Source organism: Neopsephotus bourkii, unplaced genomic scaffold (genome assembly GCF_033783945.1).
Source record: "Neopsephotus bourkii isolate Nb327-2 ecotype Australia unplaced genomic scaffold, CSIRO-AGI_Nbou_v1 NB_882, whole genome shotgun sequence".
NCBI lineage: Eukaryota > Metazoa > Chordata > Aves > Psittaciformes > Psittacidae > Neopsephotus > Neopsephotus bourkii.
The window spans coordinates 1,554,189-1,581,572 of NW_026901376.1; the positions used below are offsets into that span (position 1 = coordinate 1,554,189).

The 27,384-nt window shown below is 46.2% G+C and overlaps 1 protein-coding gene across 5 annotated transcripts in view; it reads right to left on the minus strand.

Annotated features, from left to right (window-relative positions):
- Positions 1-27,384, minus strand: part of ELFN1 (extracellular leucine rich repeat and fibronectin type III domain containing 1) — a 237,765-nt gene that overhangs the window by 34,041 nt on the left and 176,340 nt on the right. For all 5 annotated transcript variants that reach the window (XM_061357017.1, XM_061357014.1, XM_061357013.1 and 2 more), the window contains one exon: positions 14,000-14,134. The gene's annotated coding sequence lies outside the window, so the exon portion shown is untranslated. The remainder of the gene's footprint in view (positions 1-13,999; positions 14,135-27,384) is intronic.

A 27,384-nucleotide genomic window follows, 5' to 3' on the forward strand; every position in this document is an offset into this window, starting at 1 on the left:
GACACAAAAAAGAAAAGGAAAATGTCAAAACCAATTTAATAATTTATCTATTACTCAGACATGCCATGCCTCTTGCCTGCTGGCATGGACTAATATCCATAAATCAAAGAGGAAGGGGCTGGTTTTGGTGCTGGAGATAGATTCTGGTCCTCAGAAAATTGCTAAGGGGGCACTAATGTGGACAGATATCTGGGAATGGCTCCAGGTGCGTTGGCTGCATGCATGGGAAATTCTGCAGACCCACTGTCAGCTAGAATGTATCCCTGTGCTGTGGATGCCTGTGGTCCATGGGGACAAAAGCATGGGGACCATGGGTCCCTGTGTTGAGGTGTTGGTCAAGCTCAAGATGAAGGTGGATGATCCCTTGGTTCTCTGCTCCACAAGGCAGCTCCTCGCCTTCCTTTCTCCAGGCCTGGTCTTGCAGACCAGCAAAGCTGGCCCCATTTTTGGCTTTGTTCAGCAAGAAAATCCCCACTAAGTGACAAGACAGTCTCATCTGTGAAAGCCAGGAGCCAAAACTAAGGTAGGCCATGCTATTACATCCATCCTGCCTCTGCTGGGCATGCAGTCACCAGAGATGAGACTCAGGGGTGGTGTTATCTCACAGCCACCACAACTACCATGGTCCAGAGGATGGGGAGCAGCACCTCTTCCTGATGTTTGAATAAGCATTGGATCAGCCAGAGATACAGACAGCCCCTTGGTATGAGAAGGAGCCCTCCAAATGTGAAAGAAGGAGCTTTGTTGTTGCAAGTAAGGGACAGAAGGCAGAGACTCAAAGCATGGAGCCTCTCTATGATGCCTGAGGATGCCTGGTGGGTATCTGGGCAAGAAGCAATTGCCCTGTTGAACAGGGGTCTGCCCTCTTTGGGATGTTTCCCTTTCAGCAGCACAAGGGCCCTGCCAGCACTTCAGAGGGACATGAAACTCAGTGGAGATGGCACAGCACAAACTTTGACAGCAGGGTTGGAACTGGATGGTCTTAAGGTCCTTTCCAACCCTAGCTATTCCATGATTCTAATATCCTCAGGAGGGCTCTGCATGGCAGGGCTGCTGTGGGGAGGGGGGGTCACTTCTGCTGTTGGTATTTTTGCCTAAGGAGCAGTATTGTGTTCCAAGAACATTGCCCTCACCTTCTCCCTCCCACCCTGTAATCTGGCATTGGTGGCCTCTCGTGCCTGCTCTCTTCCCTTCCCTTCCCTGGACCACCTCCTTCCCCTCGCACTGACCCACTTGAGCTGTCAGGTTTACAGCCAGCAGGGAAAGAGGCTGGATGCACAGAGTAGACAGGAGCCAGCCGGGCATGAGTGTGCAGAAACAGCCTCTGCAGGAGAGAGACACCCGCACCAACACACATGGGAGAGGTGAGAAACCTGCCAGGGAGATGACTGGGAACAAAAGTTGCTAAGAAAATGTATGTTCACAGCAGGAATAGATTAGAGGGGAGAAGGGGAAAGAAAATGAGGCAGGAAGGTAGCAAGGGAGAGAAGGGCATGACAGAGAGGGGCACAGGGAAGCCCAACAGTCAGCCAAGGAAACAAACCCCACCATGGCACGGCTGCTGTGTTTCAGGATGCACAGCAAGGACAACGTGTGATGTGGGAGAAAGCTTGGTCCTAGCAAGGGGGGAATCTGCTACAAGGAGGGTGACAGGGGATGTGGGTAGGGTAGGGTAGACAGCAGGGAACTTGCTGGCTTGGAGGAGAGAAGGGGAAGACCTGGAGGATTCAGAGGGCTGCAGGGACCAAGCTGTGCAGGGAGAATGGGATGGAGAAGGGATGGGATGGGATGGAATGGAGATGGGATGGGATGGGATGGAGATGGGATGTGATGGGATAGGATGAGGATGCTGAGCATTTGGAGACAACTCGGCATTTCAGGGTTTATTTGAAGTGAACAGACAGCTCCTGCAAGCAGCTCTCCTCTGGTGGAGCAGCCCCAGCTCCTGACAGCACAAGGAGCTGCCATCCCTGGGTCCCGGTGAAGCAATGGAAACCCCAAGCATGAGATCTTAAGGGCTGTTACAAGCAAACCCATGTGGCAACATGAGAAAGCCATGCTGGGACCAAGCTTAAAGGCAGATAGGCTTAGCCCTTGGAGAGAGGGGAATCACTATCTGTGTCTGCCTCTGTTTTCCCTGCTTTTATTGTGTTTTGTTTAATTGAATCACACACACACATGCACACAAAGCCCCAACTCGGGGTGTAAAGTCTATAAGGAAATGAGCAGCAAATTAGTGTTCCAGGAGGAGCGATGCTGAGCAAACGCATGACATGGCACGAGCCACAAGCAAGAGGGAGTGAAGCAGCAGGAGGAAAGGGGGAAAGAAGAGAAACCTGCAATGAATAAAGAGGGACTTGCAATGGGATTTGCATTTCTAAAGGAAAATGGAGCTAAAAAAGAAGCAGAACAAGGGGAGGAGGAAAACCCAAGAGGAGAGGGACAGGGCAACGCAGATGATGCTGGTGTTACCTATAAGGTCACTGTGTCCAAACTCTTCCTGATCCCCGTGTGAAGCAGTTCAGAGCATGGGAAGAGGAAGATGAAAGAACACAGCTCAAAGTCCCATAGGCCCTTTGCTGTTCCAGGGCTCTTCTGCTCCAACATGAGCAGAACACCCCTTTGGACAGTACCCTGCTCCACCTAGGCTTCCATCATGACCTTCTCAGACTCTCTCAGCATGGCAGTCATAGCCTTCTTTCAGCCCTTGGCTCAGTTAGGATCCCCACTCTTCTTCCTCTTGTGATGTGTGGTGTACCTGCAGCTCCATCCTCAGGGAAGTTGTGAATGCTCCATCCCTGGCAGTGTTCAAGGCCAGGTTGGACGAGGCCTTGGGTGCCATGGTTTAGTGTGAGGTGTCCCTGCCCATGGCAGGGGGGTGGAACGGGGTGATCTTAAGGGTCCTTTCCAACCCTAACTATTCTGTGATTCTATGATTCTATGAATGATGGATCTGTGGGGTGAGACCACGATGTGCTGGGGGATGTGCTCCAGCACTCCTGAGGCTCCCATCCCCACGCAGCCTCACCCCAACGGCACCATCCAAACCCTGGATGACTGGTGCAGCCCTAGCCAACAATCTCCTCCACTGTGACCACAGTGCAGAGGGCAGGGACACCAGAGGGGAAGGAGCTCCTGGAAGGAGCAGAGGGTTGGCAGTGCAGAACGGCAGCTCTCTGGCCTCTCCCCACCCCTGCTCACAGGGAGCAGGGAGGCAGCACGATGCTGATCAGCCACTCCACGATATGAAACGCTCTTCAGCGCTGGAGAAGTGCAAGGTTAAAGGACGTGAGCCTCCTGCCCGGGCTTGCTGTGACAGGCCTCACATTGTGTTTATTCACATCCCGCTAGGAAGCCACTCTGGAAACCAAGACATTTATTCAAAGGAGCAGTGGCATCGCACACGTATCTGCCTGTGTGAAGGAGAACTTCAAAAGGGCTGACAGTCACAGAGCCCAGCCGTAACCTTTGGCTAATTAGCTCTCTTGATTTCCTTGCAGTTTATTTTTACACTTCTTGGGCACTGAAATGCATTTACTGTAATGTCAGCAAGGTCATGGTAAGTACAAAGCTTCCTAGCAATAACTATATCCACCCCACTGGGCTTTTGGGACTAATGGCTACAGCTTGGCTTGGGACAGGCAGGCTGACAATGCTTTTCTGATGTTTTTGTGTTGCACAGGACTTACTGAGACCATGGTGGTGGTAATGATAAAGGCCCATGAGGCAAAGCAGGTATCTGCATGGAGCATAATGAGCATGGAGCAGAGGGTGTGTGTAAAAGTGCTTTCCTGGGGTCAAAGAGTAGATAAGCAGGAAAGGTGGAGGGATGTGGAAGCCTACAGGATGCAGAGCCATTAGCCAGCTCAGGAAGGAGAGGTGAGGTGGAGGAAAGCAGGCAAGTATAAAGGTGGGGGCAATGCTGAATCTGCAGAGAGGAGCAGGTGGGACCCTATCCTAAGCATTAATGAAATCATCAGCTGGAGCTGCTGACCAGAAAGCCTTCCTGCTCCTGGGCAGAGGAGGAGGGAGATGGAAAGATGCTGTTGTTAGAGCTCAACCAAGAAGTGATTTGAAACCCCCAAGCCCTGTTGGGAAGATGGAAGATGATTGTGTTTATCAAAGCAGGTCACTCTGCTCCCCATCCCACCTGTGCTCGGAACAAGACTGTGCTTTGTGCATCACTGCACAGGGCCACAGCCTCCTTGGTGGAGAGTGGGGACTGTCCTAGCTGTGACCCTAGCAAAGCCCACTCCTCAACTGCTAGAGGAGCTCACAGCCCTGGTGATACCCAGCAGCATCCTGCACTCCACACACCAGAACAGGTCTGCATGTCAGCACTGACAACTTCCATTTGGCCAAGGTGTTGGGGTTAAGCTGAGGGTGTCCAGAGCCTGAGCTATTCCTGCTTCTCTCCATAGGGGCACGCAGCCTTACACTGTTGGCAGCTTGCAGAGCATCTGCCTCCCACTGCCTCCTGCAGGCTCCAGACCTGGCACCAGGCAGAAGTGTGAGACCAGGCTGAGCTGCACTGTCAGGAATCACAAAGGGTAGGAAAACAGCTTCATTATCTGTGTGCTGTGATCTCCAGCACAAGCCACTCAATATGTGGCTCCCCCTGGACTGTGCAGAGAGATGAGCGGAAGGAAAACAGAGAACAGACCGTTGCATTAATGATCAGAAATGAAGCAACGCTCCTCTGCCCCCAGATCAGTGCAATGGTGCTGAGGAGACCTCTGAGTACCTGCAGATGGGTGGCAGGCACCCAGCACTTGAAACAGCCTTCCTCCTTGGCTGCTGTTCTGCCTGCCTGGCTGGGTGTCAGTCTTCAGGACTGCCCTGGTACCAGTCGGGAGAACACGGTGCCAATTAAAATCCAGGCTGTAGCATCCTTTGAACTGCAGAGAAACAAAGCCCACAAATTCGACCTCTGCCTGTTTGTTTGGGTTTTTTCCTCTAAATAATGTCAGGAGTTGAAGAGACATAACAACACCGAGTGCACTTGCTGTTGAAAGCTGCTGGCTGTTTCAGCGTGCTGCGGAGGCTGTGCTGGAGTCAGCTTAGCTCCAGATCTTTAATTTTAAGGGTCAAATCATTATAAGCTCTCTCAGGGAAGTTAATAGGAAGTTTACCTTGCCTCAGCCAAGTAAAACCAATAGGAAATTCCCAATGCCCACAGTGACACACTGTCCCATCTCCAATGCCAAGCACCCCTTCCTATGAGTCAAACTCATGTTATATTTTCCTTTTCAAACACACTCTTACAATGAAAGCTTCCGCTGCCTGATCAGAACCGAACTGTCTCAGATGACTGGCAATAAGACAAAGGGCTTGATTTCAGGGCTGACATCAGCCAGCACTCAAATCTGAGTCTCTCTGCTTCTTCTGCTGAGGTTCAGGTATTTCAGGGCTGAGCTCTCTGCTGGGATGATGCACCTGCATCTTTGCAGCACAAGGCACAGCACGGCTCTGTTCAGCCCCTTGGTGTGCAGCTGCTTGGGCCCTGACTGCACCAGCAAATCTCTTTGGCTAGTACCCAAGCACCTTAAAAGCCCTTTTCAGCTTTGTGCCAACAACCTGCACCTGGGTGGTTTTAAAGGATGAATACCATGGGCTTCAAAGCATCTTACTGACCACAGGGCTTGTGAGAAGAGCAAGGCACTTTGGTATCTATAGCCTTAAAACTGCACACAGAAATGATGGTGAGCAATAACAGCAAAGGCTTCAGCCACAGGGAAGGAGTTATTACACTGCTCTAAGCAGGCAAGGAGGGACATGCAGTACCAAGTCCTCACCACTATCAGCCCTTTTATTGCCCATCCCTGTAATCCTCAGACAGATGTGGAGGATGTCTGTGTATTCTGAGCCTTCTGGCACAGTCAGAACCATGGTCAGGCATGAAGCAGGGGTCCTTTAAAGGAGCTGGTACCATTCAGGAAGGGAAGGACCTGAGCTCGTAGGGCATGCGTATATAGGTGCATATACATTATTTATACCCTCCACATGACAGCTGCTGGGTGCATCTACAGACTCTCCACTGATGCCTGCCTCTGAGTCATGGCTACATAAAGCTCCCCGACAGACCTGGAGGATGAGAGATGTGGTGAAATCCCAAACATGAGTATTGCATCAAAGGTACATCAAAGGTATCAGAGTGCAGATAAATAATGACTTCCTCAATTTCAGGGGCTGCAGGGAGAGCCAGGGCTATCTAACCAGCCTCCTGGAGCTTTGGTACCAGGGAGAAGCACAAGGTCCGGACCTGGGGACACACTGCATCTGTGCTGGTGGCTATAGGGCCAGTCCCCCATCCATTGGGGTGCACTGAGGCTGTGTGTCCATGCTGCTGGCAGAGGAGCTGGGGAGCTCAGTGAGGAGCTGCTGGGTGGACTTGTGTGGGATTGCTCCTGCATGGAGAGCTCTGACAGTCCTACACGCATGCACGAATCACTCTTCGTTTGGCTGACACTCAGGAGAAAGCCTCTTGCAAGACTTATTAGAGGATATTGCACACAGATGGTGGGAGATTGCCCCATGTATCCTCATGGATAAGCTGTGGTGAGGCAGAGCCTGTGGTTCTATGCAGTGCAAAGTGAAGAGGGGTGGCTGGGACAGTACCAGCAACGTGTCCTGCCACTGCATATCCCCTCTTCTGATGATTTTCCTTCTCTCATTACTGCCTTCCTTATTTTCCCCAGGACTTTTGCCTGCTCCAAAACTCCTGCTGTGTCAGTTGCCCAAGGTGCAGGAAGGATATGTAAGCATCCTGATGGATGTAATAGCCACTTGCAACAGCAGGTACCTGGCAATGCAAAGGGCATTCACATTTACGGCCACTATTTCAACCAGCCTCTGAGGCTGGACAGGAGGTTTTCCACCCATATGATGCTCAGGGGGATAGCCACTGCCCCGGCAAATCAGTGCTCATGTACCACCCTGCCCAGCACCACCAGGCTCTGAGGCCTGGGAACCAGCACAGGGTGAAGACTGTCCCATCCTATCCCACTGGGAATAGGGACAAGGAGCAAGACATTGGGGAGGATCATTACTTTCATAGTGGGTTTGCTAGCAGGGAAATTGGCTCCTTTCAGCTCCACCTCTCTGCAGAGTCAGTGGCTCCCACTACCATGCATTACGTTTTATTCTATAAGTACAAAGCCATTTCCACTGAGGGTAGGGACACTGAAGCACAGAGAAAGAGGAGAATAATATCTTATCTTTCTTTAATCCCCACCATCCCAAAGGATCCTGGTGTCATTTGCTTTACTTTCGAGATGTATGCACAGCTAATTAGCATTACCACAGAACTGCAGGTATTCTGACTTAGTAGAGGGAATATCTTGTAATAGGAGGGTAAGCAAATTGTTTCTGCTGTTTCTATTACAGCCAGCTTTGATTATCCAGGGTAATGGGATAACAGGGACAAAGCAAAGAACATGGATAACATGAAACCTGTGCAAATTAAGCTAAGAAAAAAAGTGATGTTGAGAGTAATGGAGAAAAGAAAGGTCAGTGATACTGATTAAGGAGCATGGAGATCCCTGTGGTAGCACTGCCCTCAGCTCATAAATCCATACACAATGGTACCTGGGCACAGCAGGGTTGGAGCAGATCTATAGGGTCTGTCACTATGCGGGGGAAGCAGAGACAAACCCTGCACAGCAAAGCCAAGCTGCAGCAGAGGGAGGTGAATTGCATTAAAGCCGAGCATTTCCAAGCCTCCATGTGAGGGATTTGTCATTAAAATGAATAAGATTTGGGCACTCAACCTACCTCCTCCCTATATGAACAGGAAGAAGCTCAATTTAAAGGTCAGTGTCTTAATGACTTTCGCTGTGTATGTATCAGGGTAATTCCTCTTCAAACAGAAATCCAGCACCTCCTCAGTGAGCCGCAGACAGTGTTTGAAGGAACATGACAGGTATAGCTTCTCTGTTAAAACAGGAGGGGAAAGGCTAAGAGCTGACTTCAATGGCATCTCCTTGCAGTATGCCCCAAGCTGAGGGAAGGAGACAGCGCTTTTGCTCCTCTGTGGTCTCCTGTCTCAGCAAAGACCAGGTTCACTCTGCTCTGGCAAAGGGAGTTCTCAGATCCTCAGCACCACTGTCTTGGAGGCAGCTCTGAAAAATCACTGGTAGTGGGTGGATAGAAAGGGCAGCAGTGGAGATGAGACAGAAAGAAGAGAGGGAGGAATCTTAGAGGAAGATGAACCTTCTTAATGGGTTTATTGATTTAACCCAGAGAGAACAGTAGGGGGAAATTTATGCCATTTAGATGCAAACCAGCAATAAAAATAATCATTAGAGTCATAATCTCAATCTGTTAGCATTTTAGGTAGAAATAAGCTTAATGGGAAATATTTTCCATGTAAACTATTTGCATTTACTTAGTATGAATGAGCCTCTTAAATATAACTCAATCATTATCCCACACTTTTTTTCTAAGGGGTTGTTTTCAGTCCTCAGTTCTTTGAGGTGCCTGATGATTCCACAGGCTCTCTTGAGCCTGACTTGGAAAAGCTGCTGACCCACCCCTGCTGTGATCCAGTGTCCATATTCCTGTGGATATTCCCATTTCCGTACTGGAAATACATGTGGATTTTGACAGCGGTTAGAAACGATCACTCTTCACACGAATCAGGCTTCGATTCTGTGACCAGCCAAAGAGGCTGCATCATTCACTTAGATCTTGGGACTTTTAACTGAGGAAAAGTAACTTCAGAAGATGTTTCCAAGCCCCTTCATCTTCTAGAAGTGAGAACCATCTGACAACCTGCCTCAGCTTTCCCTCTTGTAGAAGAGGAGGAAAACATGGGGGTTTTCCCTTTGCGGAGGAGCTGAAAGGCTGATGCCAAGCCCGCATCCCTGGTGCAGGAGCGCAAATTGGATGCATCCTCCTGTATCTCAGAAGGAGCTTTTCTGGCCTTGTCCCCAAGATCAGCCACTGTGGGGACACAGCGCTGCCCACGTGCAGATGCTCAGGGGTTAGGTCATGGTGCGTGTGACTCCCACACCACACGCATCTCACCTCACAAAGAAAGCAATAAATACTCCTGCCTGGGGACACCTTTTAATCTTCTTGCTGGATTTCCATGCACTAGTCCAGAGTCTCAGCTGCGCCAGGCATGATCTTACTTAGCTTTCCATCCACAGGGCTCTGCTAAACCAAAGCTGCTATTTCATGCCATGTGATGGTAGGGCCTGGGGCTGCTCCCATTCATGGCACTGGGGGGGTTCAACCATCCTGCAGCAGCCCATACACTGCACAGGAGAGGAAAACATCCCATGGAGGTGGCCAAGCCGACCAGCATCCTCAGTGCTGGGAAGCTCACGAGCCCCTTGCAGACCTGCTGGTGGCAGGATGCTTTCAGACAGCAGATGCCAGAGCAGTGGCTCTCCAGAGCCATTGGCATAAGCCATCACAGCTCCTCAAGCAGGTCTGTCCTCATGTCTTCAGCCTGAAGAGCAGATCCAGCTCCTGATGCACACTGCTCATGGCCAGGTCTCCAAACACACACTGGACCTCATGCTGCGCAGGTAATTTAGGCTCACAAGGAGGTTATTAAAATCCATTCAAAGCTAATGTCAGCCATTCCAGTGTTAATGTCAGTGGCTGAGAGGCACAGCAGGAGAGGAGGGAGGAGGACTTTGATTTCCCCACTTTAATTTCCAAGTGGGACAGGCTTGGCAGGCAGCAGTGGGAGACAAGGAGCAGCAGCAGGTGGGAGCATGTGGTACCACATCTCATGCTGCAGACAGGTGGGATTCACAGCTTAATCCTATCAGCCAAACATTTCACTCTGTGTTTTACTTGACAGCATCCATGTCTTGCCGGCCATTTCAGAGGCATATTAACTGCCAGGATCCCAGCAGGTGAGTCTGAACGCTCAGCTCCAGCACGGCGGCTGGAAAGGGGCTGATGGTGATGCTCTGCATCAGCTCCATCAGGTCTGGCAGGTGGGATCAGGCATCACACCCAGACACACTTCCCACTGGGGGTGCATTTGAGGCTTCAAACTTTTTCCCCCACATTCAGGCTTGAGTCTGCACAGACACAGCCCCTCAGACCCACTGGGCATGAAACCAGGGCTGGAATTTGCTTACATTGGTTGGGTGAATCTAAAAAAGCCCCTAGACTTTGGAAAAAGATGGGTAATTTCAGGAAGTGGTTACCATCATGCTGGCCAGGATAACAGTAATCAGAGGTTCAGGCTATAAGCCGATTCCTTGTGAGTCTCAGGAAGGAATTAGCCCCGTTTCCTCCCTGCTGTGCCGCCCAGCAGCATTTGCACATATGGGCACACACCTGGCAGCAGGCTGAGCCATGGGGACACACATGTCCCAGTAGGGACAGGGTGACAAGGACCCAGTGCAGGCAGTGCAGAAGTCCCATGGACAGAAGAAGGGGCATGGAGAACAGAGTAAATCTGCTCTGACCATGGACTACAGGGCAGGTATTGCTGTTCCTCCTTGCAGAGGCTGGGACCCGGAGGAGTCCTTCCTGTGGGATCCCTGCCCTGTTCCTCCCCCTGTTTCAGCATCTGTTTGCAGCAGGGATTCCTCCACGTTGGCTGAGAAATGCGTTGCAGTCTCTTAATAGCACATCCTGGCTGGAAGCTTTTACTTGTATGTAAATACTATGTGTATGAGAATATAAGAATGGCCTTGTTTCATACTATGGAAGTGCATCGGATGCAGCTAAACATACTGAAGATGGCTTAAATGATCTGAATTTAACATTTAGTTATGTAGTTTGAATATTTCATTGGGGTTTTAGGTTGGAAGGCACTGTAGCTGTAGTCTGACCTCCTGGAAAGTGAATTTTACCCAGGGATTAAGAGGAAGTCTGACCATTAAGCTCCATCCTTCTGGCAGACAAAAATTAGCCTGGTTCATAAACAAGCAAGCAAAAATCAACAGTATTAGAGAAAACCAAAATTTTAGTGGGTTCCAGTGCTCACCAGATGGGTCAGTCTCATGGCTTAGGATGATAGGACCACCAAGGAGATGTGTGGCACCAGCAGATCAAGGTCCCATCCCATGTCCCAGGTAGGTGCAAAGGAGCCACGGTCTCCCTGCAGCCAGCATCCCGTGCCACATGGCAGGTCACCAAGCGTCTGAGAGTGGGCAATGATTTCTTGTGCCAGTTTTCTAATTTATCTAATGAGCAAGAAAATAAATCAAGCTGACAGTCACCCAGGTGGTTTTGAGCCTCAGCTCCTCACAGTCCCCTTGTTCTTCCAGCCCATTTTATAACAGGGTTATAACCCGAGGACATGGCAATAACTCCTTCTATAATCTTTTCTTTACTAACGTCACTTAGCAGATGGAGTCATTTAGAGGTGCTCACGTTTAAATGAGTGGCTTGCCCTGAAAGGGACAGAGCTGGGGCTGCTGGCAAGGTTTTTGAGATCGTTAGCCTAGAAAATGCTTAGCAGGGGAAGCAGTTGGCAGGCAGATTTCACGGACATGGCACCATTGTCCTCTGCCAGCAAAATTACAAGGCTGAAATCCTGGAGCTGGATGGGGCCAAACTGTTCACAGCAAACAATTTAATTGATGAATGAAGTGAATTGCCCAGGAGATGATTTTCAGTTATCTGCTCATTGCATGAAGCTGCTTGGAGAAGGGTCTGCGCAGTCGGGTGTCTCCGGCTACCTGCCCACATCAGGGATGGATGGGCTGGCCAAGGCTCACATCATGTGGATCCTCACCAGAGTCTGAGAACCTCCTCCCCAGATGATCAATCCAGTGCTGCGAGTCTCCAGGCTTCCCAATCAAAGATGTTATGCTTCCCTATAAGTGTTACTGGCTAGACCAGTGATGGGACCATGCAGAATATCTCAGCATTAGCTGTTTGAAAGGGAGCCTACACAATATAAAGAAGAATGGCACAAAACTAAACAAAAACACCTACTTTTCATCTTCTGCAAGAAGTGAAAGTGGCAATGTCAGAGGGCTCTCCTCTATAGCTCCCAAACCTTCTTCATAGGCTGCCTTCATAAGCTCCTTTCATTTGGTCTAATAAAGTAAATTATCTCTTCAGCTCTTCCAAGAAAAATAGCCATGGAAATGTACAGTGAGATGAATGCTTGCAACCCTTGAAAATACCTCTTGCTTGTGAAAAGGCTTCTGAGAAATGAACAGAAGGGATAATAATTACCAAAGAAGGGTGAAATATTGTTCATGCTGGCTAGCAGCATTTGACCCAAAGGTTGGGGAGAAAAGAGATCCAGGGAGCTGAGGCATTAATGGCAATCATTGTTCTGTGGGGACCAATATCTTCACAGTGTTCACAGAGACCAATCCCAAATTATTCAGCCTAATAGTTCTCAAAACAAACTCTTATTCTGCTCCTTTGTGGCAGGCATGAAGCTTTCTCTGCAAGTCCAGTTTTACATCTTTGGTAACTCAGTGCTGGATGGTATAACACTCAATTGTGAAACCCTGCAGGAGCCTTTGATGCAAGCATCTTCAAGACGCAGAGCTTATCAGCTCAAATAACACAACTGTCTTTTATCCTTCATGTCCCACGCCTGCTATTTTGGCACTTATGTTTGTAATTCATTGCTTGGCCTTGGGTCTGGATCCATCAGGACAGACAACACTGCCTATCTGTCTGCACTGCTGAGATATTTTTGTCTGCCCAGAGGGACCTGAGCACCTAAACTCTGCTTATCTTCAGTGATGCTTAGATTCCTAATTGGTTAAAAGTCACTTTGGAAAGGGTGGCTTAAGAGCTGTAGATTTGTAGATGCTTTCAAAAGGACTACCCCCAGGCCAGGCTCTCCATCTTTCCCTCCCTTCCATCAGGGACTGTATCCTCTCAGTCCCATCCGGCCTTCAGAGATGCCTGTGCACCTCCAGCACCACTGTGCCTCCCTTTCAAACCAGTTCCAACCAGTGGACTGCACACCTTTGACCAGCACTGCATTTTCTTCGAGAAAGGACAAATGAGGTGGAAGAAGAAAAGGTGAAAACATGATAATAGCTGTGAGAAACCTGACAATGCTGGAAATGGAGGCTCGGAGAAAAGTTTTTCTCCAAAAATTACTCTTTTCAATCTCAACAGCACACTGAAGGGAAGTTGAAACACACTTTTTAACACCTTTTGTACTCAAATTCCAAATTCACCTGTCTACAGAAGTAATAAGAGAAATAATCTTTTTTTATCCAGCTGCACATTTTGCTTCAGAAATTTGTTTCCATTAAACTATCCCCTTTTGTCCTCTTAGAAAGCGTATTTTAAATAATAACAGGGTGAAAAAAATTATATGCTACCCAAAAAAAAACACCTCTACCCTGTCGACTGTGCACCTTTGTACAAAAGTTATCTTTTTCTTCCGACGGATGGATGAAAACCCTTTTCATAATGTCAATGTGAAGATGAGAGAGAGGAAATTTCAGCGTGTCCAGTACAGCTAGCCATTTCAACAGGAAACACAGGGCAAACTCTCCTCCTAGAAAACTAAGTTACACCAACATGAACCTGATGTTCTCTTTCTGCTTTGTAAAATGCAATTTTGTAGAAGTTGAGATGGAGGCACACACTGTATTTCTAATCTGAGGAGGAAAAACCCCACTTTTTCCATGCTCCTGAATTCTTAACAGGCGATATCCCTTAAATTCTAGCAGAAGAATGTGAATTCAACCTTAAGCAATTAAAACTCAAAATTATAACCATGATAACTTTCACTGCTGCCACACTTTTAGGAGTGCAACTGCCACAGCTCAACCATTCAGAGGCTCCCCAGGAAGGTCCATGCTTGACCAAGAGACAAGAGGCTCTCCAGAAACAACTGCAAGAATGGAGATGTGAGAAACACAACCCTGGATCACTGCACCAGCCTCTTTCCTCTTGGAAATGAATGCCATGAGTCTCCCCTTCATGACCCAGTCGTCCATGCACACAATCCCTGTTGGATCTCTCCCATGGCCATCAGTCTCACACCAGCTGCTTTTCTCATTCCAGAGATGCAATCGACAAGGCCACCCCTTACCTTTGTGCCTGAGTGTTGCTGCTGTTTCCTGCCACAGTCATGAATGTCTCCTAGTTGTTGTCTGCAGGGGCTCGGAGGCACACTGGACACAGCATTTGGGATCCCACAGGATGGTCACCAAGCCCGGTGTTCAAACTGCAAGGAAAGAATCAGAAAACATAAGAGGGAGTTTCATCAAGGGGTACAAAGGATTGATTGATGGCTTGATTAACATAGAATCATAGAATAGTCAGGGTTGGAAAGGACCTAAAGATCATCCACTTCCAATCCCCCTGCCATGGGCAGGGATACCTCACACTAAACCATGTGGACCAAGGCTCTGTCCAACCTGGCCTTGAACACCGCCAGGGATGGAGCATTCACGCAACCCATTCCAGTGCTTCACCACCCTTACACTAAAGAACTTCTTCCTTATATCCAATCTTCGACCTGCTGATCACGCTCCTTTTGATGCACCCCAGGATAGGGTTGGCTTTCTGGGCTGCAAGCGCACACTGCTGGCTCATGTTCATTTACTCATTGACCAACATCCCGAAGTCCTTCTCTGCAGTGCTGCTCTAAATCTCTTCTCTGCTCAACCTGTAGCTGTGCCATCCCAGGGACAACACAGCTACTCAAACTGTGAATCACAGAGACACAGGAGCAGATATGAACAGGAAGAGAACCAAGGGGAGGTCCATATGAGACCGGCTGCTCAACAGAGTATCTAAAAGGGAAAAGAAATCCATGCACCAGTGAAAGAAGGACTATAAGAAATAGTGGAAGGGGACCTGAAATAAGAAGAATGGGACAGATGCCAGACAGGGACTGAAAGAGATGCAGGGAAGATGGGCATGCACAGGGCAGGTGGTACAAGACAGACATCAACACAGAGATTCTGGAGGGGTGAGGAGCCACTGCCACCACCATCACCAGCCACCTGGCACAGACAGATTTTAATAAGCTGCTTAATCATCCTTACACCTGGGGATTGGTCTCATAAATGTGCTTTTAAATCTGAAGTGTGATTTTATTGTCCTCATTGGTCACTTCCAACCCGCTCTGATTTTCTTTTACTTTTGGATGCTTGGCTGGCCAGGGCTCTCTATGCTTTACCACTGCTGTCAAGATCCTGTTCACCGTGATGCAAGGCAACCAATACAGCAAGAAAAAGCAACACTGATCATAATAGGAATCTTTGGGATATTCAATGTCTTGTTTTATTATCATCAACATAATAACAATAATAGCAATATTAGTGACAATCATTCTATTACTCCTCCCATTAGTAATATTCAGACATGACCTAAGAGGTATTTCAGAAAGACAGCACAAATCCAGTGTAAGATGCAGGAGAACAGGGCAGTTAATTAAACGTCAGAGTGATGGACAGAGCTGGGACAAGTCTGGAACAATATCAGAGAGCTGGACAACCTCTGACAAGTTCAGGGAGATGGATGGATTTGGGACACGTCCCAGACCTCTCCCCCAGTGGAGGCAGAACCTTCCTACCTACACATCCCTTTAAACACAAGACTGTTCCCTGCCCTGTTGCTGTTTCATTGACTAATGCAGTAGAGATTTTCTGTAGAAGGCTGCCTTCCAAGCTGTATCACTGATCGCGGTCTGATCTGGTGACACTTTATTACCTCCAAATGGTGCAAAGAAAATAAAGAGCCCCATTGAAAACGACAGCGTCTCGAATGTGTTTTTTAACCAGTGTATGTGTGAACTCACAGCAGGCAGGGCTCTTTTCACAGAAGGTTTCTTCTCTTTTTTCCAAATCAGACATTCACAAGAGAGGCAGGTGGAGGACAGTGGCCAGGGAGAGAGAATGGTGTTGCAAAACACCAAGGATAAATATTACAGAACAAAAGCGAGCCTGTGACAGATACCAGGCAATCTATAAGTCATCAGGAGAGTGGAGAGCATAATAGACCAATCAATAAGGTAGACAAGGGTGAGAAGTGTCACAGGGAGGCAGCAGGTAGTTGGAGGTCAGTTATGAAATATAATCTCTAGATTGGAAAAAGGACAGTAGAGCAAGAACAAGGGCAGGTATTTGAATGCGGGTAGGCGAATGTTTGGTTGGTGATTTCCAGGAGTGTACGTAGGATGGGAATATTATGGGGGGATGAAAAAATGAGCTGGTATTTTAGAGATGGGCACATACTCTGCAATGTGAAAGGCTGAACTAGCGAGACTTTAAAGTGTAGTTCCACTTCAGAAGATGCTGCTGAAAGACAGATGGTGGGGCTCCCCCTTGCTTGTCCCTCTGGGTTTCCAGACACATTTTGCCAGGTTACAAGGGAAAAAAGTGATGCTTTTCCTAAGTGCATGTCCTGCAAATACCATCTGGGATCTAAGAGCCAAGCCAGATCCTTTCTCAACAGTGATCACTGCATGCATTATCTTTAATCTAGTTAGTTAAGATGCAGGAGAGTTGCAGGCTGCGATGCATGAGAAGATGGGGCTCCATAGGTAAATTTAATTATTCCTTCTACAGGGAAAGTGGGAGTCAATAAGGCACAACTCACTCTCCATTAGCTATCCAGCTGCATTGTGACAAGAAGAAGGCAGGCAGCATCATTTATTTCCCTTGCTAAGCTAAGCAGGTATAGAAGCATTACACCCAAACAAAAGCTTGACTTAACATGAAGTCATTTCTACCGTCACTTTTCTGACCTTAACTATGTACTACAAAGGCATCACACAGTCCTTCTAACAACAGCTAGATCCAAGCAATTAGAGCTGAATGAACAATCTGTAATGAATAATCGCTTTGGCAAACTTCACCTCATTTTATGCTTACGAAATGTTCACATGCAAAGTTCTCACATTTCTTTGTTCATGGCAATAACTTGCCATTTTTCCCCCCTGAGCAAAAAACCATGTAGCAGTTCATTGAAAACAATCTATATTCAAAACATAGCAGCACTGTTGGGGTATAGCAGCCACATGGTGCTCTTTCAGCTACTCCATCAGGTGAGGGACCGGAGCAGCTCCAACAACTGCAAATCACGACTGTTACATCTGCCATTTGAAATTCCCTTTTGCCAAACCTATCAGCTATAAAGCGCTTTCACTGGGTATGGATAAGGTGAGAATGGAGCCAGCTGTGGTCCCTCTACAGCTGATGGAGAGGGACAGGTATCTTCAGAGGCCACTGGAAAAGTGGGCATCAAGAACACACTGGAGAATCTGGAGAGCTTAGGATGAAGACCCTGACTCCTTTAAACTGTGTGCTTAACTCTCCATGCCCAGCACTGGTCAGGGTGGGCTAGATCCTGCAGGGAAAAGGGCACTGGTTTGCAGCCCAGGAGGTGGCAGGCTGCTTGTGTGAGGCTGGACTAAGGACCAGCAGCCGACCTGCCTGGTTGCTAATGAAGCCGAGAACAATGTGTGCTCCAACAGGGCTCTAACAGACTGAGACACGCAGGGAGATAAGAGAGCGTGGGGCAATAAATCAGGCTTTCAAAGCAGCGCATATTAGGAGATCAATGGGACAGATATTAGACCGAAGGAGCAAGCACCGGAGAAACAGGAGCAATTTAGTTCCTCCTCCTTCCCACCCGTTGCTAAGAGCTTTTTTTTTTTTCCCCATTTAATAACTTCCTCATTGTTTTTAAATGAGCAGAAAAGCCAGTGGGTTCCACGTGGCATTAGCGATGTGTTTGTGAGAAGGAAAGCAACTGCCTCCTAGCAGGATTTGATAAAAGCTTCTCCAAGCTCTCAGTGATTTACAGCTCGGGAAAACAAACACAGACTGATACAAATGCAAGGAAAGGCAGAGATGGCACCAGCATCCAGGTACACTCAATTACCAATTCATCAGCCCAAGTGAATTTGAAGGGCTTTTCAAACTCTACACAGCTGTAAATTAAAGGAAGTCTTAAGACAGATAGCATTCTGCAATAGGGGCAGAAGAAGACTAATTTGCCGATCCTTTGTGGGCAAAGGGCCATGTGCAAGGGGGGCAGGCAGCAGATCCCACTCTTCACATAAATCCAGGGAAAGGACCAAACATCAGGATGCCTTTCGCACACTGCTGCAAAGCTGTTGGCCCACACCTCTCTCTCCATCCTCACCGTGTCATGCCCCAGTCCCCAAATAGCCTTTTTTCCTATCTCTACTAGAAACTCTGTTTTTGCCTGCCCTGGAGGTTTTTATGGCAAAGCTGTGAAAATAACCGATTTTTTGGATCACTGGCTGAGCTAAAAAAAAGGGAGGAAAAAAAATCACTGCACGGTGACCCCAAACTGGAATTGCCCAGGCTCTCCATGGGAAAATATATATAGGGAAAAAAATATATAACTATGGCCAACCAATTGTTTAATTCAATTTGAAACTAACTCATGGGGAATGTCATTTTTCCATCCATCCCCTGCCTAGAAACCCATTTTTTTCACAAGAAGAGATGATTTACAGCTTCCCAGCTCCATGCTCCAGCGGCACTGACACCGACGTGGTGTTTGGTATCATTCCCTGTTAGATGAAGCTCCTCGGCAATGGGGGACAGGGCGCATCCGTGCTATTGTGATATAAACTCGGAGGCAGCTGGGGGTAGCAGCAGCATGGCAGGAACAGAGGGAGTCCGGCTGCCGAGAGACTGCGGGAAACTCTTTGTTAATTGTTCATGCAGAAACTGTTTTCATTTCAGTGTCTAATTGATATCTTGGGGAAACAGCATCCTTGGAAAAGGCAGCGCATCCTCTGCAGGCTCCACCTCTGTGTGCTCAGGCGAGGTGCCCCATGCTGCCTGACGGAGTGACTTGCTGTCCCCAAAGCTGTGATGCTGTCCCTGTCCTCCTGCCCCTCATCCTCATCCCATGGGTTTCGAGCCCCTGAGTGGGTTCTGAGCTCAGCCACCTCTCAAACCTTTGGCAGAGAGGAGACTTTGGGGAGGTTTGTACCAAAATGCCCATTCATCAGTAAGGAGAGCTGTGCCGGTCTTCACTCAGGGGTAGGGACTGCCCAAATTCCTATAGGAGCTGCCAGCACCAGCCCTTCTCCTGCCAAAAAGGAGCACAGAGCCCTTAATTTCCCACTGGATATCAGCCCTCCTCTTTCCTTCGGTCTCCTCCAACGACAGCAGCCATCGCTCATACATGCAGCTCCAAGGCTGGCTCTGAACTATTTAAAAGCACAGCAGGTATTTTAATTATTCACGTCAAGCACGCCTTGCTTGCTAATGACTCTCTGAAGCTGTCACAACCAGCACGGAATGGATGAGAGCCCTGCCAGGCAGCTTCCCATGGCCCAGCCGCAGGGCAAAGCTGAGGTCTGCAGAACAGCCATCATCAGGTTTTGTCACTGAGGGCAGAGGTGGCACAGGGACACCTGGGTGAGAAGCACCCTAGTCTCATGCATATTCATTTGCCCACTCCACCTATCACCCAACAGCCTACCCAGCCCATCTTGTAGCCAGCGGTTTATGGCACCTCTCATGCTCCCAGCCTGGAGCATCTGCCAAATGTGTTGCTGTTGCTGGGAGCTGCTGTCCCCCATGCTGATAGATTAGTTCTCGTTATATTTTAAGGGCACTGGAATTACCGAGATGTAAAGAAATAGAGGGGTACATATACAGCACAGCTGGACAGCTTCAGATGAAGACAATAGCAGGGATGGCATCTTTTCTCACTGCCTTGGGCTGCTCCCAGGGTTGTATGCAAATAGCTGCTTTGGAAATCAAGCCCTTGCCACCCTGCAGCAATGTCTCTACTTGCTGTTCTTCTGACCCACATCCTTCCCTGGGGCCTGGCACTGGGAGTGCAAGGAAAGCAAGCTCATCTTTTGCAAGGGTAAATAGGAGCAGAAAGGATGGTGTCCCACACTCATGGCTGGATAAAAGACAGCGTTAAAGGGAGCCAGGGTTTTAACACTATATTCCTGGGTGTGGAGCAGAGATGGGAATCTTACCTGCAGAAGGACTGGGGCTCCTTCATTTTGACCCCAGTGAGTTCCAATTAAATGCGAGCTTTCTTCTCTGGACCTTGGGATTCCTATCTGAGGCTGTTCCTTTCCCTTGGAGATTGCTCTTGGTTATTTCTCTTATTTCTGATAATAACTTCTTCCCTGCCTTTGCTCACCATTGCCTCACCGTAAATTTGGAGCATTTCCAAGAATACTCAGGATCTGCTTTCCCCCGTCTCTATGTGAGCAAGAGACTCATGATGGGTAAGCCTGAGCTTCAAGGCTCAATAACGCTTCATGAGGCTTTGCCTACGAGCATAGAGCACCTCACAAAAGCACATACCCTGGCTGCAAAGCTGGGATCTTCAAGCTTCCTGGGCCATCAGATCCCACCCTTCTCTTTATAATCTACGTGGTTTTTAATGCTAATTCCCACCACATGCCCAATTTGAAGCTCTAATAATGAACAACTGCCTTCTTCCTTTCCTTTCCTTCTGATTTCATATTCATGAGTCAGGGTTTCCTGGCACTAAATGTAAATGCTAAACGGAAATCGCTGCACAGTGACATGTCTGTGTAGCTTCACTGTCCATTTATTTGCCTTTTCAAAGAGCTGCTGTGTTAAGCAAACATCTCTGCCTGGATCCTATCTGGAGGAGTTTGTCTGGTACGGCACGGTGCCTGCCGGGGCGGGGGAAGCGACTCTGTGTGATGATGTCTCATAGCTCTGTTTTAGCTTCAGGGTATTTCTTGTACAATAGCTTGAGCTCGGTGAATACCTCAACCTTTTCTTGAGTATTTGCTTGAGCCTTGGCAGGCTGCATTCAGAGCTGACACAGTGAGGGCTGAAGCTGGGAACCCCTAGAGAGAAACACATCCATCGCTTCGGTTCGGACTCTACTGAGGGCTGGTGCAGGCAGCAGTGGGCAGATGTCTTGGCAGGGGAGGCAAAGAGACACCTGTAACATCACTGGGCAAATTATGCTTTCTGGCAACTGGAAAATTCACATACGCACACAAAAACCCCAACATTTCAAGGTTCATCCAAACTTACTGCCTAAAGTAAGGGGCAAAAGGCATCTTGAGAAAGGGAATGCTTTCTGTTAACCAAAATGACCAAATGTTTTGGTATTTTCCTTGAAGACTATGCTTCCATGTTGAATGGCAAGGGCAAAAAGGTATCTAAAAGCAAAAGAATCAAAGTAACTATTTGTGTATTTCAAGGCACTGTTCTCTGCAGAGCCCCCAAAGGTGAGGAGTCTCTCCTCCTTTTAACTTGCCTGGGACAAAAGCTTTAGACACACAAGCCATCACCCTAAAGTCCCCTTCCAACAGTCCACACTGCCCTTGGAGCAATGCATCTGCCAACCTCTGCTGGTGAACCACGTTGTCCCATTGGTGACATCATCATCCTCACCTATCTACTTTGCAGTCGAACAGGAAAAGGTATCACCACCCTGGGAGCAAGGACAACCACCTGGAGCCAAAGTTGGGCTGTGCTTGAGTTGCTCACTGCCTGGACTCTTCATGGAAACATCAGCTGAAGGTGACTTTGCTCTAAGACATGAGCTAGAAAAGGGAGCAGCTGATGTTCAAGCGCCCTGGGCTACTCTACCAGTCTTGCTCTTGCAAGGGTCATCTCCATGGGGCAAGGTGGGCAGTGAGGAACTGCAATGGTGTATATGGCAGCTCTTTGCTTGTCCAATGTGAGAGGCTTTACTTCCTCTCAGCTGCCTCTACCTCAGCCTCCTTCTCCAGGGCTCCATGGATGCACTGCAACTCCTTATGGTCTGGTTATTGCATTCTTCCTTTCCTTCTACAGTCATCCAGTGCCCTTTCCTGTCTGCCTTTCCCCAAAGGCTATAACAAATGAGCTCATAGAAAGGCTAGAGTGAGGATGAGAGATGAATTTCAGACCATGAGAAATGAACTCACAAATGTGTTTGCAACTACCAGCTGAAGAGCTGTGCTCCTGCTCATGGAAGACATCATGTGTGGCATGTATTCAATCAAAGTAACCAATGGGGACCACATTTTGAATATTATCTACATGCCACAGGCTTCTTGTGAGGAAATTATGCAGCAATATTTAATGGTGCAATGATTCAGCAAGTAACAGGAAGAAACAGTCCTCAAACCATCATCAACTTCTCATGGACAAGTCCCAGATGGGACTGAGGGTAAAAACCCTTTCATTAAAAAGCTATTCAATTGTGGTAAAACTGTTCCATGTGTCTCACTGAGACAGAAGAAGGCTGATTGTCAAAAGTGACTTGAGCTTGAAAGCTGCAGGGAAATCAGAAAGCTACCTCACATTTGAACAAGGGTTTTGAAATCTGTCTTTTGGGACCTGAAAGCATAGCTAGATCTCACACAGCTGAAGGTATCTTACAGCTGGGTGTCTAGGTTAAGGTAATTGTCTAGACTTCTTTTATCATCAGTGAACAGAGAGATGCGCACCAGCCCCCAGAGAGTGATTCATTCTTCCTGTCTTAGACATCTTTTTTTGGATGGGATGAATTACATTCTGGAGGTGTTGAACTTTCTCCACCAACTATGGAGGAGTCTAAAGGATGAACTTAGTCTAGACAACCTTTACATTGCTAAAACAAGCAGGACTTGACTGGTGAGAGCAACCCAAGCTATAACAATACAATATCATAGCTTTGTTAGTTTGGGAGCATTTGGCCAACAGCTACAGCAAATAGACACAAGAGAAGCAGTTCTCTCTGCAGGCAGGAGATGGATGAAGAAAAATCCTCTCTCCTCACCAGAAGCACACGCTGTGGTGATCTCAATATTTAAGTAAAAACTGAGGACTCTCTGGTACCTCATCTCATCTAATTCATTTATGTCATGCAAAAGGTACAGATTACATCCAATCCCTTCCAAAGCGTGGCCTGAAAGGTGCAATTTTGCAGTCCTGGGAGAAAAGCAGGGACTTTTTACCAAGCTTGGGTTTTCCTGGGATTAGTAATCCCAAACTTGAAAAATCAACAATTTAGCTCTGATAAAAACAGCTGTATTCTTGCACCCATCCTCCCAGTTTTGAGCAGCCATGTCTTGTAATTTTGAAGGCTTGGTAACAAGCTTGAGAGCTATTTTATGTACAAAAGGCTCCATGTCTCTGTTTTGCTATAGTCCAGCGTCAATGCTAATAACCTACACTGTAAAAATAATCCTACTGTCTTCTAGGTGCTTCTTGCTGTGAGTCTTCCAGAAACCAATGAGATTATTACTGCCATGACTTCTGTGAAGGCCAATTTTAATCATCTTAAAAGTAAGATCTAGACACCTTTTAGAGCCATCATGCCCAAACCTCTCCATCTTCCGCTCCTGCAGTATAGCATTGGCCATGTTATCTATTCAAAACCCAGGACTGGAGATCCAGAAACTGTAGAGGAAAACCAGACGTTGTGACTTCAAAGATCAACATGAGACAATCAAATATAAATAGGTAAATAAATGGAAGGAGACATTACCAGAAGAAGGCCAGACTGGCATCCATAAATAGCTTTCTAAAGGAAATGTCTGCAACTGGTTCTGAGTGGGGCAGCTAAATCACGAAAAGCATGTCAGGACCCTTCTCCAAAGCCAACAAATGCGCAGAAAGAGTGGGAATAAAATTCAGGAAGCTAAAGACAAAAATGGAGGATTTTGAACTACCCAGAGTTGTGAGTTTTAATTCACAAGGAGAGAGATTTGTGTTCTTTCCTGGGGTGTACTACTGCCAGAAGCAGAATGCAGATGACTACAAAAAGCTGATGGCTGGAAGCCAAAAGGTTCCTTGGGGGCCAGGGAAATGCCTGGGTGACTTCAGTTCTCTATACCAATTGGCTTACCTTGTCAGAAAAAGAAATAAGTGTTTTTTCCTGACTCATCTGGAAAATTAAGATGGATCATACTTATTTAAGGGCATGTTCATAGTGCTCATGGGAACGTGTTCAAGACAGGGCTAGGTTCACAGTGAAATACCAAAAGTAACACCAAAGATGTGAAGTATACATCTATCTATCTAGGAACATTCACACATGCACGACACACAGGCTTCTTAGAGCCTAGTGGTATAAACTAGACTCATGTGAATTGAACAGATTATTTAAGGGTATGACGGCCCAGTGGGACAGATGCAGTACTGATAGCTTGGTTTCTCCTTTTTAGCTTGGTTTCTCCTTTTCTGCATGCTTCAGACGTTGAGTTACCTGGGCCAAGTTTCTACAGCTGTGCCTCCATTTCCCTGTATTTCAAAACAGCGCAATGTGACTGCAAACTGGTGGAGATGTCTTAAGGAAAGACACCTCATAAGAGATTTTTCTATTTTAAATCCTCAAAAGTCCTAGCCAAATGCTAGTTCTTAAATACAGCTGGTGAAGAATTATAAGAAGAATTGATTTCTGCAGACGACTACATCATTGCATTGGAAAGTCAATAATCATCTTCCATATCAGCTTTTAAATATGTGATCAAAAATATTCAGTTAATGGTGTATTTTGGGTTCAGATTGTTCTCTGGAAAGCAGGGAACACACAGCATTAGGCTTGGTATTAAATACTATGTTGACAGAGAACACAAATGTCAGTATGACCATCTCAGAAAAGATATTTTAGAATATGTAAAATGACTCAGGATTACTCATAATGATATCTTACAAGAAGCAGTGAAAGCTTTTGCTTCAGGAGAATTCTTGGAATTGCTAACAATGTAAAGAAAATACAGTTATAAAAAACCTGCCTCCCTCGATAAATAAATACAAAGACTTCAGGCTCCAAAGATGAACACTGCAAGCCAAAACCAAGACAGAATACTAAAACCTCTAACAGAAATCTCAATACGTAATCAAGGGAAAAGGCGAAATCACAAATACAAATGGCCAAAGGAGACTTTCATGAAAGGGGCAGGGAGATAAAAGAGTTTGGTTTGCCTTTTTACAAGGGAGTTTTTATATATGTACAAAAATATGGAAATGTTTCAGAACAAATGCAAAATTATTTTAATAAGATGTAGCTCAGTCAAGAAAAAGACAAATCCAAAAAAGCCCAACACCACAGTATCATACCAATGGTCAAAAGGCTAGGAAACCCATGGCAAAGGCTGTGACCACTTTGCTATGGGCAGGCAGGCCCAGTCAGACATCAGTTCACTTCCCCACCAGAAATTTGCATTTTGGCAAAAGTGAAATTTCTCCTGACATAAATTGCTTCTGATAAAACCATGTTTTAAAAGAATTAGAAATGTTTGATAAATCAAACATTTCAAGAATGAAGTTCAGGAGAACTTTTCATTTCTATTTTTATTATATAATAAAATCTTCAATCATTTGTATCTATGTGACATTGAAATTAACCTGAAATATATTTTAATATTAATTTAATATTCCATTCAGAATTCAAATAGATGTCAAAATCTTGTCATTTCCTGCAAGATATCAATTCTTCTATCATCTCATTACTATACCTTCAGGCTTAACAGGTATCTATTCCAAAACTTCTACCAAAACATACGGCTAAGACTCTGGATAACCCTGAGGTATGGGAAATCTATAAACAAAAGCATCTGCAGCCCACAGAATCAGACCACAACATGAGCATGAGGACTATAAACACCCTCAGTACACAGTGAACTTGTATTCACCCAACCTAGGTAAAGAAATGGGGATTTAAACATATTTTTGGGTACAGAGAAAGCATCTGACTGTGTAAAGTGGCCATTCCTTGTGAACCTTCTTGTCTCAGTTTGGCTTATATTTAGAAATGCTATAAATATCTTCTATTTAATCAAATGAAATAATGTTTTGATAGATGATTCACTCATTTAATCTCCCCAAAAGAAAGGCTGCAGATAAGACTGTTTTCACTGCATCTGTTCATCTGGCAGAAAAAAAAGCGTTTCAATGGAAACATTGCAAAACCCAACCCTTTCCACCCAGATGCTGTATTTCCATATTTCTGATGCCACCCTGCCTACAAGGATTTCTTTAAACGTCCATGAATTAACTAGCACAGGACAGATACCAGACTACAAAGTAAGTCTTCAAAAAAGTAATGGTTGCTTTTTTTAATGACTTTGGAAACTCAGAACAAAAGCTGTAATCTCTTGTCCACATCCAAAACCAAACCTTATGGGATGGGTTTAATACGCCTGAAAGTTTCATCCCATAAGGTGCTTTTATGTAAGTTTCATAATGAATCTAGAACAAAGGTTCCAACTAGGAAGATAATGAAGCATTTGTATGAATTTATTTCTTCCTAATTTCTACTCATTTTGTAGGTTACTTCGGCAACTATCCAAGATCTCTTTGGCACTTACAAAAAAGTGCAACCGTAACTTTACAGGCCTTTTTTAAAATAATAAAACCTATTGAGTTAAGTATAGTTCTTCACAATGGTTTCTAGAGCAAACTAGAATTCAGGCTGAAGTAGAAGTACTGACCAGAAGAATAATAGATATGTGGGATGGAAGTTAGGGATAATTTGTGTTGAATCCAAACTGGAGACTCTTTCAACCTCTGTAGGTCTTTTCATGACCAAGTTTAAGGAATCAACAGTCATGAAAAATCTGTAGTGCGAGATAACACCATAAGATAATGCCTTATTCTGGGCTCAGCTGCACCAAGGTGAGTTAATTGTACAAAGTTTGTACAAGGTATAGAGCAAGGTGAAATTAACCCTTTTGATCTCAAGGAATGGGTAATAAATGCAACATAATACAGTTTTCCGCAATAACGATCCTCCTGTTTTCTCCTAAAGCACTTGAATATTGGGAAAAGAGCCTAAAAGATTACACAAAGTACTTAGGATTTGTATGGTAATAATGATTATACAGTGTAGCCACGGAACAGGATTTTGCCAGGTTCTAACTCTGTAGAAGTTTGATGGTAAATTTACAGTCTTCTGGAGCATGGTGGCAGGAGAACAAAACAAAAAGTGTTTGTCACTGTTTTTAGTATGACTGCTTTACAGCATCAAGTCCTAACAGCTGTCAGGATTGTTATAGCCTTCACTTCAAGGAACAGATAATAAAAGACAATAATCAGAAAAGCGATTAAAATGAGTTACAGTGAGAGGGTTCCTTTTGCTTATACCTCTTATTATGCAACTATACCCCAACAAAATCACACTGCGCCAAAACAGATGAACAGAAGAATTCTGCTGTCATCAGACAAGAACTGTATGTAAAATCCTTGTAAGGTCTGAATTAAAAAATAAGCCATCAAGATAAAAGCAACTGCTTTTCAAATGGCCAAGTGAAATGGATTGATAGAAACTGATCAAGTAGCTATTGCATGTAATTTGATGGCGAGCCTGTATAAAACTTAATATAGCATCTATTGTACCTCTTCCAGATTATGGTCTTGATGCTACTGGCTCGTGAGTAGTGCTGGAGAAACTGCAGTGGGGAAAAGAGCTTCCAACATATAATTTGGTTTTGTCCTAAAATACAGACATATTATGAGGAAATAGTAACTGTTACCAAAAATACTGCTGGAATGAAAA